The sequence below is a fragment of the Prionailurus viverrinus genome, chromosome C1 (assembly GCF_022837055.1).
Source record: "Prionailurus viverrinus isolate Anna chromosome C1, UM_Priviv_1.0, whole genome shotgun sequence".
In the NCBI taxonomy this organism is placed as follows: domain Eukaryota; kingdom Metazoa; phylum Chordata; class Mammalia; order Carnivora; family Felidae; genus Prionailurus; species Prionailurus viverrinus.
Window position 1 is genome coordinate 74,342,891 of NC_062568.1, and position 18,160 is coordinate 74,361,050.

Genomic DNA, 18,160 nt, shown 5'->3' on the forward strand with positions numbered 1-18,160 from the left:
GAGCTTCTAGTTTGAAAACCTTCTCTGTCAAAGGCTTTTCATGTTACATCAAATAATTCAATTTGCCTCAAATTTTATTTGCTGCGTTTGAAATAGCATAATAAGACCAGACATTTGTTTATGAAATTTAAACAACTGACTAGTTTTCCCCCAAATACTAAAAAATACTCAGGGTGCCTGGGTGGTGCAGTCAGTTAAGCATCTAACTCTTGATCTCAGCTCAGGTCACGATCTCACAATTCGTGAATTTGAGTCCCACACCGGGCTCTATGCTATCCATGCAGATTGGGATTTCTGTCTCTCTTTCTCTCTCCCCTCCCCTGCTTGTGCTCTCTCTCTTTCTCTCTCTAAAAATAAATAAACTTTAAAAAATACTCAAAGACATTTAAAATTCTATCCTGAATTCAAGTAAAAACTCTTGAGAAGCTCATAATCCATCTATTCTCCCTGTATCACTAAGATGTGTTTAGCAAAGAATAGCTATAGATAAATTATCTTTTAAAGATGACCAGTTAAAGGCCCAGTAAGATGAAGTAATTTGATTTAGGTTAGGTGAGCAGTAGGATCACTAGGAATAGAGCACCCAGGCTTGAGGGAGCAAAGTACACAGGCTTTAGCTCCAGCTTTCTCTGGGTTCAAGGCTCAGCTGGCTGACTTTCAGCCACCTACTTAACTTCTCTATGCCTCAATTTCCCTCTCCAAAACAGAGCTACTAGGAGTTTCTCACTTATCAGTTAGCTATGAGGACTAGATGTCCTAATATATGCCAAGTACCTAGAACAATACCTAATATGTGCTATGTAAGAGTTTATTAAACATAAAATGCAGTGGGATGGTAAAGACCTTCTCTTTTGCTCCTTACCTACTTACAAGATCTTAAAAATGTTCTTTGAAACTCATTTGCACAACATTCCTGGGATGTTAGGTAACTACTAGAGACCCAGGGTAGGGTCCAGCTGCTTGTCAGATGCACTGTGGTAGAGTTGTGACTTGTAAAGCCCATTGCACAGTTCCCCATTATCCACCACCAGAAGTTATTGCTCATCATAATTATAGTAGAACTTTCTCATTTTTGTTTCATTTTTTTTTTATTTTAGAAAGAGAGAGCAAGTGGGGGAGAGGGGCAGAGGGAGAGGGAGGAAGGGAGGGAGGGGGAGGGAGAGAGAGAGAGAAAGAAAGAGAGACAGAGAGAGAGAGACAGAGAGAGAGAGAGAGAGAATCTTAAGCAGGATCCATATGCTCAGTGCAGAGCCTGACGCAGGGCTCGATCCTGTGACCCTAGGATCATGACCTGAGCCAAAATCAAGAGGCGGAAGTTCAACTGATGAACCACCCAGGTGCCCCTCATTTCATCTTTTGATCAGTGTTTTTGCTTGTAGAGATGGATTTATACTTTAGAGATTTTAATTCAAAAGGAAAATAAGCTCTTTATTCAGTACATATATTATGTAGATGTGACAATTATAGAGCTATAAAGAAGCATACATAAAAAGAGCTATAAAGAAGCATGAGATTGTTAGCAATCTCTTTGGCCACAGATCTAAACATGCGTACATGTTTAATGCACAAATCACATGTGAGAGGTAACTCACAGGGGTCCAAACCTCCAGTTTCAAAACTCATAACAGAAACCAATGGAATATTTATGTTAGGAAGGCATAGACATCGCATTCATATATGCTTATTCTATCACGAACAAGCAATTTACACACTCATTCACCCACACACACATATTCATATATCTATATATAAAACATGACACTCCTGCTTCATTTGTACTAAACGACGACAAACAGGCCTTCAGATGAAACATCACGGGAAAAAATTGTGGAATTATTAGGTCATACTTGAGTATAATCAGGCTTGCATCATAAATCTAAATTCCAAGTTGTTTTTATCCTTATCTTTCTACCTCATTTGCACAGATGTGGTTTTGTTAGGTAATTACAATGGTATTTTTGAACCAATATAAAAAGGTTCAGAGGTGGATAGGGATACTTATATATGTATCTATTTCAGGAACTCTCACATGCCACTACAGGCCACCAACAGCCCTCCTTGCAGTGACAGGTATGTATGTTGGAAATTTCAGAGTGCTATGTGCCTCTTCTCCAACATCCCAGGGGAGAGGGAGAATGCACAATAAGGAAAAACACATATTTCCTAGTACACAATAAGGAAAAACATATATTCCCTTGTTCTCATGTTTCGCATGAACAGATGAGTAGAAGAGGAATATTTCAGCTTCTCCCCACTTCCTCACTAACTTATGACAGAAATGGTTGTTCTCATTGGTGAGTTTTGAAGAAGGACACGTTGGCTGGGCTGGGCCCTTCCGGGTTTTCCTTGAGGAGCCAACCTGGCCATGTGACTCCCGCATTCTGGTCTATCTTCATGACATGATAACCCTAGTAGGCAGTTTTTTGTGTTTTTTGTTTTTTTTTTTGCAGGAGGAAATTCAACCTTTGGGTAAGGTGGAGCATGAGATTGTTAGCAATCTCTCTGGCCACAGGTCTAAAACTAGAGTGGCAAATCAGTAATAAAGCTGACATTTTAATCCTCATCTGTTTATCTCTGTGATTTTACTTACATAGTTTGAACTCAGCAATTTCAGTTTGGACCCTCCAAATGCCCAACATTGCAGAATGATGAATTAGTATCATGAAAGTTGCACATTTGCTGCCTTCTCCCCCCAATACTTCTGTCACATAGCATGTCTGGTCAGAGGTTTCTTGGGTTAAGCAGTGAAGGGAATTTAGTGCAAATATTGGAATCCCAGGAAACAGAAGACCTATTCATGGCAAGGAATAGACAGTTTGGGGTGTGTCTCTGAGTGATGCCTTTAGCCTGGAGGAACTTGACCAAAATACAGTGATGGAAAAATCCATAAGATTTTGAGGGAAATAAACTACTCTTTTGGGAGCCTAATCAAAAATCCATAACAGTGATGCCCCTGGAAAGACTCTTCCAAGTAAATCAGAGGTCTATCATAACTTATGGAGAAGCAGCAAGGATCACATCACTCCAAAAGCGAGTTCAAAGCTCAACAATAATGACAAGATCATACTGTGAGATAAAGACAGCAGAAGCAGTTGCTAATTAAAGTAACCAGATGGCAGAAAGCAACATTAGTAGTTGAAGGAGGAAAATTTGAACATCTTCTGGGAACCAGTCAAAGGATGGGAGAAAACTTGGAAATCTACTTCAATTAGCATTAGAAGTCTTAGCCATCTCCTTGTTTGTCTTTTTCCTTCAATGAGGGTAGCCTGGGGGAAAGATGGTCTCCCAGTGAACCATGCCTCCCAGTACTCATGCCTGTGTGTACCCCTTGTCTTGACTTCTATTGGTTATCACAGAATCAATAGAGTGCAGTGGGATTGATGCTGCATGGCTTTCAAGGGGGCTAGGTCAGAAGAAGCCTTGCAGCTTCTACCTTGATCCCTTGGAATGCTCTCATTAGGGAAAGACAGCTACCATATGAAACCTTTGACTACCCTGAGACTTTCATGCTGTAATGAAGACCAAGCTAGCCACTTGGAAGCTCCATGTAGAGAGATATGCCCAGGCACTACCCAGCTATTCAAGCCACCTTAGCCCAGGCACCAGATATGAGAAAAATAAGGCTCTTGGACATCCAGTTGAGTTCTCAGATAACTCTAGCCCCAGCCAACATCTAACTTCAGCTGCATGAGAGACTGCAAATCAGAATCACCAAGCTGAGCCCAATAAATATACAGAATTAAGGGAGATAAGAATAAATTATTTTAAAATCATTGATTGTTTGGTTAGTTATCTATAGCAGCAGATAACTGAAACAGTCTTCACAAAATGGGATATGAGATTGTAGTAATATCTGAACTGCTATAGCCAGGGAAGATTCCAGATGAGATTGCAGTAAAGTTGGCATCTATATTTTACCCAAAGGGGGTATCCACTTTCAGTCTGGATTCCAACCATGAAGTTGCTCTTCCCTTGAAAAGGAGCAAAAGCAAACAAACCAAAAAACCAACATTCCTGTCAGTTGGTCAGAAAGCAAAGGGTCCTCATTATTGACTAGCAAACAGAGTAATTCCTGGGAAAGTATGTGACCTTTGGAAGGTACATACAGGGAATCTTCAAGAATTTAAATCTTTCTAAAAAAAAAAAGAGAGAGAGAAATACAAATGTTTAAATCTAATTCATAAAATGAATTTGGCACAACTGCAGATTGAAACTCATTTTTAAAAAACTCTGCAAAGTATAGTAAGGTTCTCACATTAAGAATACCCTAGCACAAACCACACTGGGATAGAAAGCAAACAAAATAAAGACAAAGGGCATAACATTATGTTCAAAGGTTTGAGGTTTGGAACCACAGATCTGGGTTTGAATCTTGTCACTACCACTTACCAGTAGTGTGATCCTGGTCTAGTAAGTTAACCTCCCTGAGTTTATAAGGGGTAATCTTAGTACCTAATATAAAACCATAAGTAAGTATTAAATGAGATGATGAATAAAAAAGGCTTATAACCATATAGGTCCTTAATATGAAGTAGCAATTGTATTATTCTCAAATGATTTGAATCAATTTTTGTATTTTTGCTTGAATAACATATGAGCCTATTCATCTAATTAAGGGTTTTTACCAATTTATTTTTTTAATTTTTTTAATGTTTACTTATTTTGAGGGAGAGAGAGACAGAGCGCAAGTGGGGGAGGGACAGAGAGAGAGGGATACAGAGAATCTGAAGCAGGCTCCAGGCTCTGAGCTGTCAGCACAGAGCCCAACACCGGGCTCAAACCCACGAACCACAAAATCATGACCTGAGCTGAAGTCAGACACTTAACCGACTTAGCCACCCAGGCGCCCCCCAATTTCTTATTGAGGGAAAAACTAGAAGTTTGCATCTCACCATATAATATTTGAATTTTTTTTCAACGTTTTTTAATTTATTTTTGGGACAGAGAGAGACAGAGCATGAACGGGGAAGGGGCAGAGACAGAGGGAGACACAGAATCGGAAACAGGCTCCAGGCTCTGAGCCATCAGCCCAGAGCCTGACGCGGGTCTCAAACCCACGTTCCGCGAGATCGTGACCTGGCTGAAGTTGGACGCTTAACCGACTGCGCCACCCAGGCGCCCCTCACCATATAATATTTGTAGACTGATGTATGAACTTACTAGTAGCTAATGCTCCTGAAATTGAAAACCCCTGAAGTTTCCATGACTTAATGTAACAGTTTACTTCTTGCTCACCCAGTACTCAAAATGGATACTTCTTGTTGGTGAGACTCTTCTTCAAGTGATGAGTCGGGGACCCAGGTTTGTTCCACTTTGTTATTCTGCCATCTTCAACATGTGACTTCAACATGCACTTAGATTGAACCAGGTAGGGAAAGGCTATAGAGGGAGTCTTCTAGAAACCAGGCTTGGAAGTGGCCTATGTCACTTCTGCTCTCATTTTATTGATGAGGAATTAAACATATGGCCAACCCTAACTACAAAGGACTTACCCAGAAAATTTGGTAATCAGAAAGCAATGTCTACCGCATAAGGCATAGAAACAAAATGACAAGCAAATGATATAAACCAAAAAAAAAAACAAACTATAACATATTCTATGGCAAAATGTATATACTTTTTTGCCCTGGTGGGTGTTCAACCACTCTCTTCTAATTCTAATAATTTTATTTTCAATGTAAAGAATATTCCAGGTAAAGATATAGATTTGAAGTCCTTAGCTGACTATAATTATCAATATTCTGGTGTCCAGAGCCAAAAAAAAAAAAAGTGACACTTTAAACAGATTGTTGCTTTAATGTGCTTTATTTCTGTTCAGGTATCCTATATATTGTACAGATACCCAAGGTAAGGGCCACCTAAATTTTCATGGAAAATATCCAAACTATATTTTTCTACACATTTTATCCATTAGTATGTTTCCTCAGCTACTAATTTGTTGAAATTGAGATTCCACATATATTTGAGTAGAGCATTCATCCATTCGTTACTTCCATACCTCCAGAGATGTAGAAGATGTAAGACAGAGAATAGAGGACACATTGATCTTAAACTGGTCAGAGAGCTGGAAGTTAGACAGCCTAGAGTATTTGGAGAACAATTTTAGGAAAAGACAAGGTAGGATAGCCCGGTGTAAACATGATGGCCATATTTTCTAGGCCAAAATATCAGAATATGTGAACTGATAATTTCTTATTGGTTTATGAATTTGCTCATATGCAACTTCACAAAGTTGTATTGAATTTGATGTTTCTGACTGACTGACTACATGACACAGTGACTTCCAGCTTAAAACTTGGGTCCTTTTGTCTAAAAACACTTAGGCAAACTTGAGATTCTTCTACTCTATTTCTGTCTCCTTAAGGGTGGTCTGAAACTTCAAGATATATATAGCTAAATAAATAAGTAAATAAAGCCTCAAGATACAGAGCACATAGATCATGTCCTGGCATAGAGGAGAGGGTGTGCTGGTCTTTGTGGGCCTCCCTTGAGTTGTTCATTTCACTTTTCTACCCATTGTCCTCAGTGACTGAAGGGTTCCAATGATCTTTTTCTCTTTGCTTCTGGGTCCAGCAAGGTCACTTTGCATTTTCCACCCAACACTGAGTATCTCCAAGTCAGCTGGTTCAGGCCCCCAGGCCCATCCACTTAGATAGAGACTTGGCCATTCATGCAGCACAGAGGACTTTGCAACCCGCAGGCTATATCCTAGGAAGCCATGTAATGGTTCTTCTGCTCTGAGATTCAACTATCGCCCAATTTATTTGGAGTTTCTATCAGCAAACCACCCAACTCTATACTTTAGGACTTGGCCTAGGACACTGGGCTCTTTCTCAAAGACAATCCATGGCAACCTTAGTCATAGTCACTCAACTTTTTTCCCACCCCTAGCAAGGGAAAAAAATGTACTTCCTATTCTATTTGCGAAGAGATTATCTTTACTATTATGGTGCCTTCTTTACCACTTGGTTTTTCATGTAGGCTGTTCTCTCAAACTTGGCTCTTGATATTAAAAATAAAGATTTTAGAATTAAAAATAATTTATAAAAAAAAACCTTTCTTCTGTGTCTCTGACGCTGTTTCACTCCGCTCCAAGTGCTTTCGCTCTCAGACTCTTGCCTCTTATGTATTTTTAAAGTCTTTTTAAAAGCTTAAAGCCAGGAATTTCATTAATTGCTCTCTGTGTCACTTCAATCTGGAGAAGAGTACATATGGAGTGTTCTTGGCGTTACTTGAATGATGCAGAAAGGGCGGGGGCAAATGACATTTTTTTCAAATACATGATTTAATTGCGAAGTGTTTTTCTGTTGCAGAATTATAAAATATTAATTCATTCTGATAGGCTACTTTTATTGAAAAGAATAAAATAACATGAAATTGGAACTGTCCTGGAAAATCCCAATTGTACGGCTGCCATAAATTGCATTGTACATATGTAAATACTGAGGGCATTCACTGTTTGGGAAAGACTACTGAGGGTCAGAGAAAACTATGTGGTTAACCACCCGGTTACTGGCAGCATGTAGCTGTGCCAATGGACAGATGGGCTTTTGTGCTCTCTTTAAATTCCATAAAGCAGTGTGTTTGCATGTGTTAAGTATCATCCCACTGATAATGAATCAATGGCTCTCAAATCTCATGCTCAGAAGAATCATCCATAGAGTTTGCTTAAAAATACATTTTGTTAAAATAGTGCAGTCTCCTGAACTCTCTCTAGAGATTGATTAAGCCAGAGGTTGGACCCACTAAACAGTTTTAAAAACACCCAAATAATACCAATTCAGGGGGTCCTCAGACCACACACACACCTTGAGAAACATCGTCTCAGCTCAGGGAAGGGAAATACCCATTTACTCAGCTGCCTTGTTGCATAATCAGTAATCCCCTCATTCAGCATCATCAATCATCACCCACACATGGATGGCAATGATTCCATGTCTTGCCAGGTTTCACTTAGAGAGCCTACCTGCTGGGGCAGGTGGGTGCCACCCACAATCTCCCAAGCAGAATCAGCATCTCAACACCACCTGTGATTCAAAGAGTTGCTGGGCATGTTGGCCATCTGGACACAAACACACACAGCAGGTAGTGATAGGATTGCCAACTAAATTGCCTATATAGCAGCATGCTTTTTTTCAGCACTTGGCCAGCTTCTGTGTCTTGACAGTGAGTTATCATTTTTAGAGATCAGATTTTTTTCTCTATAGGAAGATACTCTCTCTTAATTCTGTCTTTAAAAATTAACTGTTATATTTGAAATGTTCTTGTTGCTACCAAGAAGCCCTGAAAATTATACTAGATTCATTTGAATACAAGGTATGATAAGAAGATTATATTTGCCTTCATGACAAAAGCAGAACAGTGAAGCCATGGGTGATTTATTACTGTTAATATTTGTTACTATTATGGTTGCTGTATTGCTGCTAACACTTCTTAAAGGGTCAAAATTCACTAGAACCATCTCATTTCTGAACATGTATAAAAACATGAAATACATATTTTTCTTCCCGTTTACAATATCAATAATTCTCAAGATATTCAGAGGATTTTTTCTTTTTTCAGAAAAAGTTTTTAATGTTTATTTACTTTTGAGAGAGACAGAGACAGAATGTGAGTACGTTAGGGGCAGAGAGAGGGGGAGACACAGATCTGAAGCAGGATCCAGGCGTCAGCACAGAGACCAATGCGGGGCTCGAACTCACGAGCTGTGAGATAATGACTTGAGCCAAAGTCGGACACTCAACTGACTGAGCCACCCAGGCACCCCTATTTGGAGGATTTTTTACTCCATTCTAAAGGTGCTGCATTTACAAAAATATCTAGGTGGAGCAGATAGTGTGTGTTCAAGGGTATCTGCTGACTCAGATTGGTTGTTAATAATTGGAACCAGGAGAGCTTGTAGGTAAAATATTGGACTGAAACACAAAAGATAATCTTAACAGAACTTTGTGAAAATAGATAGTGCTTATTTTAAAGCGCCATACTGGGAGGGGAATTATTTACTATCACGAATTACAAGGGGTGAGATAAAACAAAATAGGAAAATGCAGGGAGTCTAACTGATTTTGTAGCAGTGAGACTTATTTAATAGTGAGGTATGTTCTGTGAAGAAAAAAAAAATCCATACCAATGAAGCATTGAAAACCAGCCTAGACAATGCACTAGAAAACGTACGGTGAAATTCTTCCCAAAGGAGAAATGAATGAACTAAGCTTAATACACCTTCGGGGTTCCATCACATTCACCCCATTGCAGCATTCTAGGACCTAATGTTCCAAGATAAATCATTCCTTCTCATACATATGACAATACAGGAAACTATTAAATCCAAAAACCTGCAGAAATTAATTTTAAAATTGCTATCATGCATAGAGAAGGTGATAGAAAACATTCAAGTAATTTAGGCTCAGTAGGGAGCCCACAGTGTATCACTGGTCTTTGCCACTGCTGGACTCTACCTCACTTCCCTCTGCCTTCTTTCTCCAGCTTTCAACAGCTTGATACATAACTTATTTCAGCCTTGTATCAGTCCTTAGGCTAATTCAAATACCCTGCCCTCTCACTCCTTCTCTCACCCCCAATCTGATGACCCTTAATATTTAGTCCATCATTAGGTGAGGGCTATAGAGACTCAGTGACTACTTGTACCCATGGGTTCCTTGTCTAGAATCCTGGGTCCCTGCTCACTGTTGTTGCCATAAGTAAACAACCATGATCATGCAGGCCTTATGGCCAAGTCCCAAGTAATGACAACTACTTTGCTGACACTTCCTTCTGTCATCACCCATGGCTCTGGGGCCTTATACTTATGAGCTAAGGTGCTTAGCCCCTCCTCTAGGATTTCCCAAGGCCCCTCTTAAAAGAGGTTGTGCTGTGGGGCACCTGGTTAGTTAAGTGTCTGACTTTTGACTTCAGCTCAGGTCAGGATCTCACAATTGATGAGATCAAGCCCCAGCTCTCGCTCTGTGCTATCAGCTTGAAATTCTCCCTCTCCCTCTCTCTCTGGGCCTCCCCCTCCCCCGCTCATGCACATGCATACTCTAAATAAATAAATAAATAAACAAATAAACATTTAAAAAATTATGTGCTGTTTCTTTGCAAGAACACAACCTTACTACAAGTCTGAGACTCTATTAGGGCACATTTACAAACATCTAGGTTCAAGTTTGTTCAAATGAGTAAGATCTTAGTGGTCCTTGGTTTCAAATATATTTGTCTAATTCTTTCAACCCAAGCCTCTTTAGATTTAGGCCCACTTCTGTTTTACTACCCAACAAATCTGTCTTTTCTTCCTAGTTTCATTTGGTGAATAAATATTGAAGAAATAGTGGCTCTGTCAAGTTCTTAAGGACTCATCAAGACCTCATGTATACTTGCCGGAGGGCTTTTACACCATTAGATTAGACCTTATCCCTAACCTTTACAAGACTCTTCTCTGTTCTAATTCTTTCTCATCCCTTTTCTGGGATTCTCCTCTTAATTAATTCTCCTCTCTGTTATCTCTTCATTTGGAGGCCCAGAACCCACCTGTCTTTCACTGGCACCCAATCTTTCCTTACTGTATAGAGTATGGCTGCCAAAATAGCATATGTAAGCATAGAAACTTCCAAACATGGAATAGGAGATGTACAGTGTGTTACATGCAAACTGGAGAGTTAGATGGGAATAAGCCATTCACATAATTTAAGAAATTAATTTTGGCCTTAAAAGTCTACTATGGACATGAGCTTACTATAATTGGATTTGTCTCAAATGTAGGTGCTCATGAAGAAAAAATGCAAGTGGCCATTTACTATAGTGGTGAAATTAAACAGAATGCTAGCATACAAGACTGTTGGGGATGAGGGAAAATGAATGCTTTCATTTATGATTAATGGAAATGGAAAGCAGCATGCATTTTGAGGAAAGTAATTTGGCAATATCCATTGAAATCTAAAAGGCACATACCTTTAACCCAACAATCTCACTTTAACAAATATTTATTGAGGGCCTCGTGTATGTTATAAACTAAGAAATTAATATTGAACAAAACAGACAGCTCCTGACCCTCATGGAATGAATATTTATGAAGCAGACAGAAAAATTAATCAAATCACCAAAGAGGTTAATATTACTAAACTACACTGTGATGTATGTTTTGAAGGAAAAGTGCATTATATATGTACATGGGGAACCTGATCATGTCTGCAGGGTCAGGAAAGGCCTCCCCAAGGAAGTGAGATCAAAGAATGAGTAGGACTACACTGGGAAAAAGGAGGGACTATAGAAGTTAACGAGTTAAAAGGACGGGAAATATTCCAGATAGAGAGGATAACACATACAAGCATGTCTTCGATCTGTTAATTTCTCACCACATCCACCCCTACCACCCTAGTCCAACAGCTAAGCTCATTCTCATATGAGGGTTTTTGTATTCTCTGTCCCCTTTGCCTGAAATGTTCTTCCTCATGATCTCTGCATGTTGGCTACTTTTTCATTCAAATCCCAACTGCAAGAGAGGGCTCTTCAGGGAATCTACCCTGCTTACCCAAAAAGGAGGAGCCAGTTAGTCGTTCTCTTGAACAGCATGAGAGCATAAAGTAACAATGAACAATGATCACTGGTCTAATGTTTGTCTTGTTTGTTTTTGTAATTGACTTTTTGTATATCTTTTATTGTTCTACCCCTCTAGAATATAAGCTTGCTTAGAAGAAGAAAACCTTCCTGTCTTTTTCACTGATAAAACCCCAGAGTCTTGAAGTAAACAAATAAAGATGTTCTGCAGACAGAGGGAGCATAGAAGAACATTGGAGGAATTGTAAGAAGGCTGGTATGGCTGAAAGGCAAAAGTGAGGAGGGAAGGTCAATCTGATGGAAACGTGATTAGAACTGGGCAAGAATAGGCAGCTGAACTCAATTAGGAAGATTTTACAATGACAAGAGATGATAGTAGCATGAATTAGTTGGGTAGCAGTAGAGATAGGGAGAAGCCGATGGACTGAAGAAATCTTTAGGACATAAAATTATGTTTGGTGATAAATTGCATAAGGGTAATTATTTCTACTGTGCAACCATTTGGATGGTAGTACCCTTTACTCAGATAGAAGATACTGCAGGAGATGCCTGGGTGGCTCAGTCAGTTAAGTCTCCAACTTCAGCTCAGGTCATGATCTCGTGGTTCGTGGGTTTGAGCCCCGTGTCGGGGTCTGTGCTGACAGCCCAGAAGCTGGAGCCTGCTTCAGATTTTGTGTCTCCCTCCCTCTCTGCCCCTCCCCCACTCACACTCTGTCTCTCTTAAAAAATATATAAGCATTAAAAAAAAAAAAGAAAATACTGGGGTAGGCTGGGTTTGATAGAATTATAAATTCAGTTTTAGATAAAATGAGTTTGTGGCAGTAGAATTTATGCATCTTGGGTCATGAAGGAAGGAACAGAGCAGAAAAATAAATCAAAAGTAATCTAAAAAGCAACAAATGTGTTGCAATCTACATGGTTCTGGAATACAGAGAGGTCTAAAATGAAGCTCTAAATATAGATGCCATTCTTGTATACATGGTAAGTGAAGCCTTGGTCATTGATGAGGTGTCTAAAGATGGAACATAATATGCAAAGAGAAGAGTATCTAGGTTGAACTTGAGGAGGTTGCATTGAGGAAAATGTAGTAGCAAACTGCATAGAGAAGGAACTACAAAACAGGTAGAAGGAAAAGCAGAGGACCTTCCAAGGAACAGAGAAAATGGTCAAGAACATGCGGAAAAAAAAAAAAAAAAAAGCACCATTGGCTCTAACAGCATCCCAGTTAAGGTGACCTGAGCAAGAACTGGAACTGGTCTATGGGGGGAATCTGTCTTACATAAATGCTGCTCAAGTACGTAAAGCTACATGATATTCCCTAAAATGGTGACTTTAGTAGCATGAAAGAAAAACATCTACCTGAAAATAATTTAAATATCAATAGGGAATAGCTACACAGATTATGATATACACTGGTATGCAATCCACTCATTGAAAGTGAAAAAAAAAATCCATGTATGATGATATGGAAAGATGTCCAGATTTACAAATATGGGGAAGAAGCCCATTATAGACCAGTATGGCTAGCCTGATCCATTTTTGTAAAGCCTGTGTAGATAGATCAATATAGTTGTATGAAAGAGGAAGATCGAAAAGAATTTGTAGTACCACATTGTTAATGGTGAGCTCTCTTTGGGCATGTGGCTAAATGGTGGAAGCAGGAGGATAGGGCTGAGGGTGAAACAAATAGTGGGGTTACAGGGGCTTTCATTTTTTGTGTATCTCAAGTTAAAAACAAAAAAGAAACAACTGGTCAGGTACTAAACCTTCCTTTCACTTTGTGTAAAAAGATATTTTATAAAACCTAACCCAATATAAAAGCTGAATCTATAAAATAACTGCTTTCCGGAGTATGTCAGGCAAATTGATAATATCACAACAGGCCAAGGTTTAATGGTCACATTCACTCTTTTGAAGCACAGAACAATTATCCTATGATCTTAAGTCAAATTCTAGACATACCCAACATGGTAGCCTTCCTCAATGAATACTTCATCTAATTTGAATTCCCATACTTAGTATAGACTTATCAAAGATCTATGCTCAGTGAGTACTTTCTTGGATTATTAGCTTTGTTTACTTCTTAAATTAATGCATAGATTCTATTTTAAACCAGGCAATGATGAAAAATAGTCCAGAATTCATGGACTCATTTTCCATCACTTTGGCAGATGTATGGCACGTATATGTGTGTATTTTGGGGGATGGATACACATACACAAATGTACATTACAAATGTATTTACATTGCATATTTATAAAACTAATGTATACTTCTCTCTTTGGAAGACTTCAGTATGCAAATATTATAAGCAAACAGCCTGTTATTTTAAAATCTTTGCATCTCTATCTACATAGTTTTACATGGAACTATAAATTGATTAGTTTATACATTTTTCCCAAACAAAATTCTCAATATTTATTCATATAAAAATGGGATCATTTCATCCATTTTAATATTTTTAGTCACTAAAATTCACACCATTTTCCAAATATGTTATCATATACAAATTACAAAATTTAAGCAGATATGATAAGATATTTTAAGAGGCTCCTTTTCATATTTAAGTACCTTAAGTTTAATTTTAATAAAAAGGAATAAGTCCATAATAGCATACTATCTTTTATTGTTTTAATTAATTAAAAAATCTTAATGAATGTATTACAGAACTTTCTTAAAATGCTACAAAGGGATTTTAAATATATTTCTAAAATCTTTTCCATAAGATTTTTAAGAGGTTGCATTTAGCTTTTATAAATGGATCAAGTTGATAGAATGTATTAATCAGCCTGGATCAAATCTGCTAAATTTACATACTTTATAATTTAAGAGTAATTTATTAACTTGAGTCACTCACCAGAGTTAAGTTAAAGTATCTAAGACCTGAAAGAACAAGAAGCAAGAAAGGACTTTAGGGCTGAGTTTAAAAAAAAAATTTTTTTTTAGTGTATAAATAAATTTAGTGAATTTATAATTTTAGTGAATTAATTAGTGTATAATTCACTATGATCCCATCCTTTTTTATCATATGATGTTTATACCTTGGGCATAAATATAATTTATAATTAAAATGCATGAAGCACCACAGAAGCACATACAAAGAGTAACCGTATTTTTTTAAAAAAAGACACAAAAACTAGTGTTGATTTCTGATAATACATAACACCTAAGAATCATCTTGAATGTATAAACTATTTTGTTAGGTGTCCTTACACTTACAGTTAGCCCTTGCAAACCAAACTGTAATCAAGCACAAAATCTCAAACATACGCTTTTGTGAAATTTTAAAATGTTTAGGGACTCAACACTAAACTATTGTTTTGTTTGTTTGTATTTTTTTAAAGAGAGAGTGTGAGCAGAAGAGAGGGGCAGAAGGAGAGAGAAAGAGAGAATCTTAAGCAAGCTCCACATCCAGTGCAAAGCCCGACGCGGTGCTCGATCTCATGACCCTGGAATCATGACCTGAGCCAAAATCAAGAGTCGGACGTTTAAAAGAGCCACCCAGGCGTCCCAAGCCTAATTTGAAACATAGACATTGCATTTTTCTGTGAGTTGCTGAGCCGAAGTACTAAAAAAAAAATTTGTCCATTTTCCTGCCTTTAAGACAATGTCTATCTTATCATCCCAAAGGCCTTCGATGCTATTTTATTTTTAAATATCTCAGTTTATGATGATTTTACAACCTCCCTTGTAAACTATTCCAGTATTTAAATGTCCTTTTTCGTGGGATTCCCTTCTCTAGGGTAAACTAGGAGGAAACAGTAAAAGAAAACTAAAAGGACTTTAAAATATTCATTTCTCTTTTTTTTTAAACAAATGGTCTTTTAGGGAATTTTACTGTCCTGAGTCAATTAAGAGAGAGTCGGCTTGAGCCGGAAGACTGTACAGGAAAGTGCCTGGGAAGCAGTGCTTTCCCCTGTGAATGCACATGGGATCTCTGTTGGTCAGGAGCCAGGCATTCATCCCAAAGAGCTCTGTGGGACAGAATCCTGGGGAAAGGTAGTTCCAAATGTGCAGCGTGTCTTCCCTAGGTAGGTTCCGGCATCTGCCCACCCAAAGGCTTGCCCTGCATTTGGTTTCCCCTATCTTCAGTAGCATCCCACAGATCTCCTTACCACACAAAGCAAATAAGGGGAAACACTCTGAAAGTGTGAAGCCATATAGAATTTGAATGGCTTTGTTGTTTATCACCAACCCCAGGGATCCCCCTGACCTTCCATCTTTCTTCTCTGTGCACCTCCTTCCACTACCACCTGATGTATATTTAAAAAAAATTTTTTTAAGTTTATTTATTTTTGAGAGAGAGAGAGAGAGAGAGAGAGAGAGAGCGTATGAGCAGAGGAGGGACAGAGACAGAATCTGCAGCAGGCTCCACACTCAGCTGTCAGCACAGAGCCCGACTCAGGGCTCAAACTCGGTGAACCGACAGATCATGACCTGAGCTGAAGTCAGCCGCTTAACCAACTGAGCCACCCAGGTGCCCCCACCTGATGTACATTTATAAACCTTTGGAGCTGGGAATAATTTCTAGAGGACCCTGTTTTATACCAATCAGATAAACTCCAGAAATGCAATTATTATTCATTATCATATTAATACATCAGCACTCATATTTGCATTTTAAAAGGAAGTTTCTTGAGATAAAATCTTATCATAAAAAGCACCTTGGCAAGCCACAGGGGAAGATAACTTTTTGTTCAGAAAGGTGGGTCTCATTAATATTTTACTCATGGCAATGAGAAACTAAGGAAAGAAAGCATTATCTTTGTAAAAAGCATTAACCGATCCATGGAAAATGCTAGTATGTTGTTTTGTGCTCAGAGTCGGTTGGTAAACTTAATGAGCACTTTATTTCCAACTTCTGGTTTACTATTTAATTCCTGTTACCTTTATTTTTATGTTAAAGAAAGCAAAGCAGTTATTTTGTTCTCAGTACTAATGAAATTATTGCTGAATATCTGACGAAGAAAACAGATGGTCCTCTAAAGATCCATCAGACCATTCTGTCTGCAGCCAGGCCTTGTTTCCTGGATCCTACAAGTTTTATTGTTTGATGTAATCAATGACATACATCACGGACATAGTAGAAATGCCAGATTGATTCTCTTACGTTCATGTTACTTGTTCATTATCACTCAGGATAGTCAGATGACAGATTTCTGAGCTGCAGATCAGTAGACTATGTAGGTTCCGGCCCTAGATTTACTATTAAAAAACTCAGGGCAAACCACTTGATATTTCTTAATGAAGATTCTAATTCAATAAGTCCGTGGTGGGGCCTGGGATTCTGCATTTTTAACCAACTCATTTGGTGATAAAGCTGGTTCTCAGACCACACTGAGAGCAGCAAGGCCTTAAGGTATTTCACTTGTGTGTAGATAATAGCACTGTAACTGTGTGAGTAAAATAACAGGTGAGAAAATGCAAGAGAAAAAGTAAAGAACTGTGTAAATGGAAGTTTTATTACTTAAGATATTAGCACCTTGTTTTTGAGACAAACTCAATAGGAAAATCTAATTTTGCAAAATAGTTTAATAATTAAGAAATAATTTACTTTTCTTGATGATCTTTTGCTTTATAAGAGATATTAGGATATTTCTTCAATTATTGAGGTCCTCTAATGTGTTTAAGATGATTCAACATGAAAAAGTTACATTTAAAGCATGGCTTCCCCAGGGCGCCTGGGTGGCTCAGTCGGTTAAGCGTCCAACGTCGGCTCAGGTCCTGATCTCACCGTTCCCGGGTTCAAGCCCCACCTGCTTCGGATTCTGTGTCTCCTTCTCTCTCTGCCCCTTCCCAACTTGCACTCTGTCTGTCTCTCTCAAAAATAAATAAACATTACCAAAAAAAAAAAAATTTAAAGCATGGCTTCCCATAAGCATAAAACTGTTGGTTACTAATTTACTGTAAGCCCAAATGGACGGATGACAGCAGTAGTACTTTGTGTATATAAAGACAGCACACACTTATTACTGGATTGAAAGAATTATCACTGGACAGAGCAGTCAATGTACCACACTAGAAAGAATGAAGTCTATTATTTTAGAAAAATAGTAAGATTTTGACTCACAAAGGCACTATCTCTTTGTCAGTTTGCAAAAATTTCTTTGTATCATTTTTAAGCCTGTACCTAATCCAAGCCAGAACTTATTGGGAAATATTTTTTTAAAAATAGTTCTAAATTGGTGAATCATGTGAAGCCTAAATCTTTAAGTCGATGAAGAGAATAAAAGAGCACTAAATGTGTGTGTATGTATGGGTGCGGGGTGTGTGCGTGTATCTGTGTGCATGCGCGTGCGCGCGTGTGTGTGAATGTTGAGGGTTGGTTTTTGTCATCACTAGCTCTTACAAATTTACACTGAGCCAATGAATCTAAAAATGGAAACAGTACATGGATCCTTAAGACTGGTAAGCAGGGAAATTGGAAGAAAACCACAGATGTCTTAGATATTGAGGACCAGGAATTGGCACAAAGTATTTATTAAGCTGAATCTAAAAATTATAACATCAGTTCAAGTGATTTTGCAACTTGGCCTATGAACAGAAAAACACAAATTAAATAACCAATTCTTATCCAGTTATTATATAATGAAGAAAAGAAATGGTT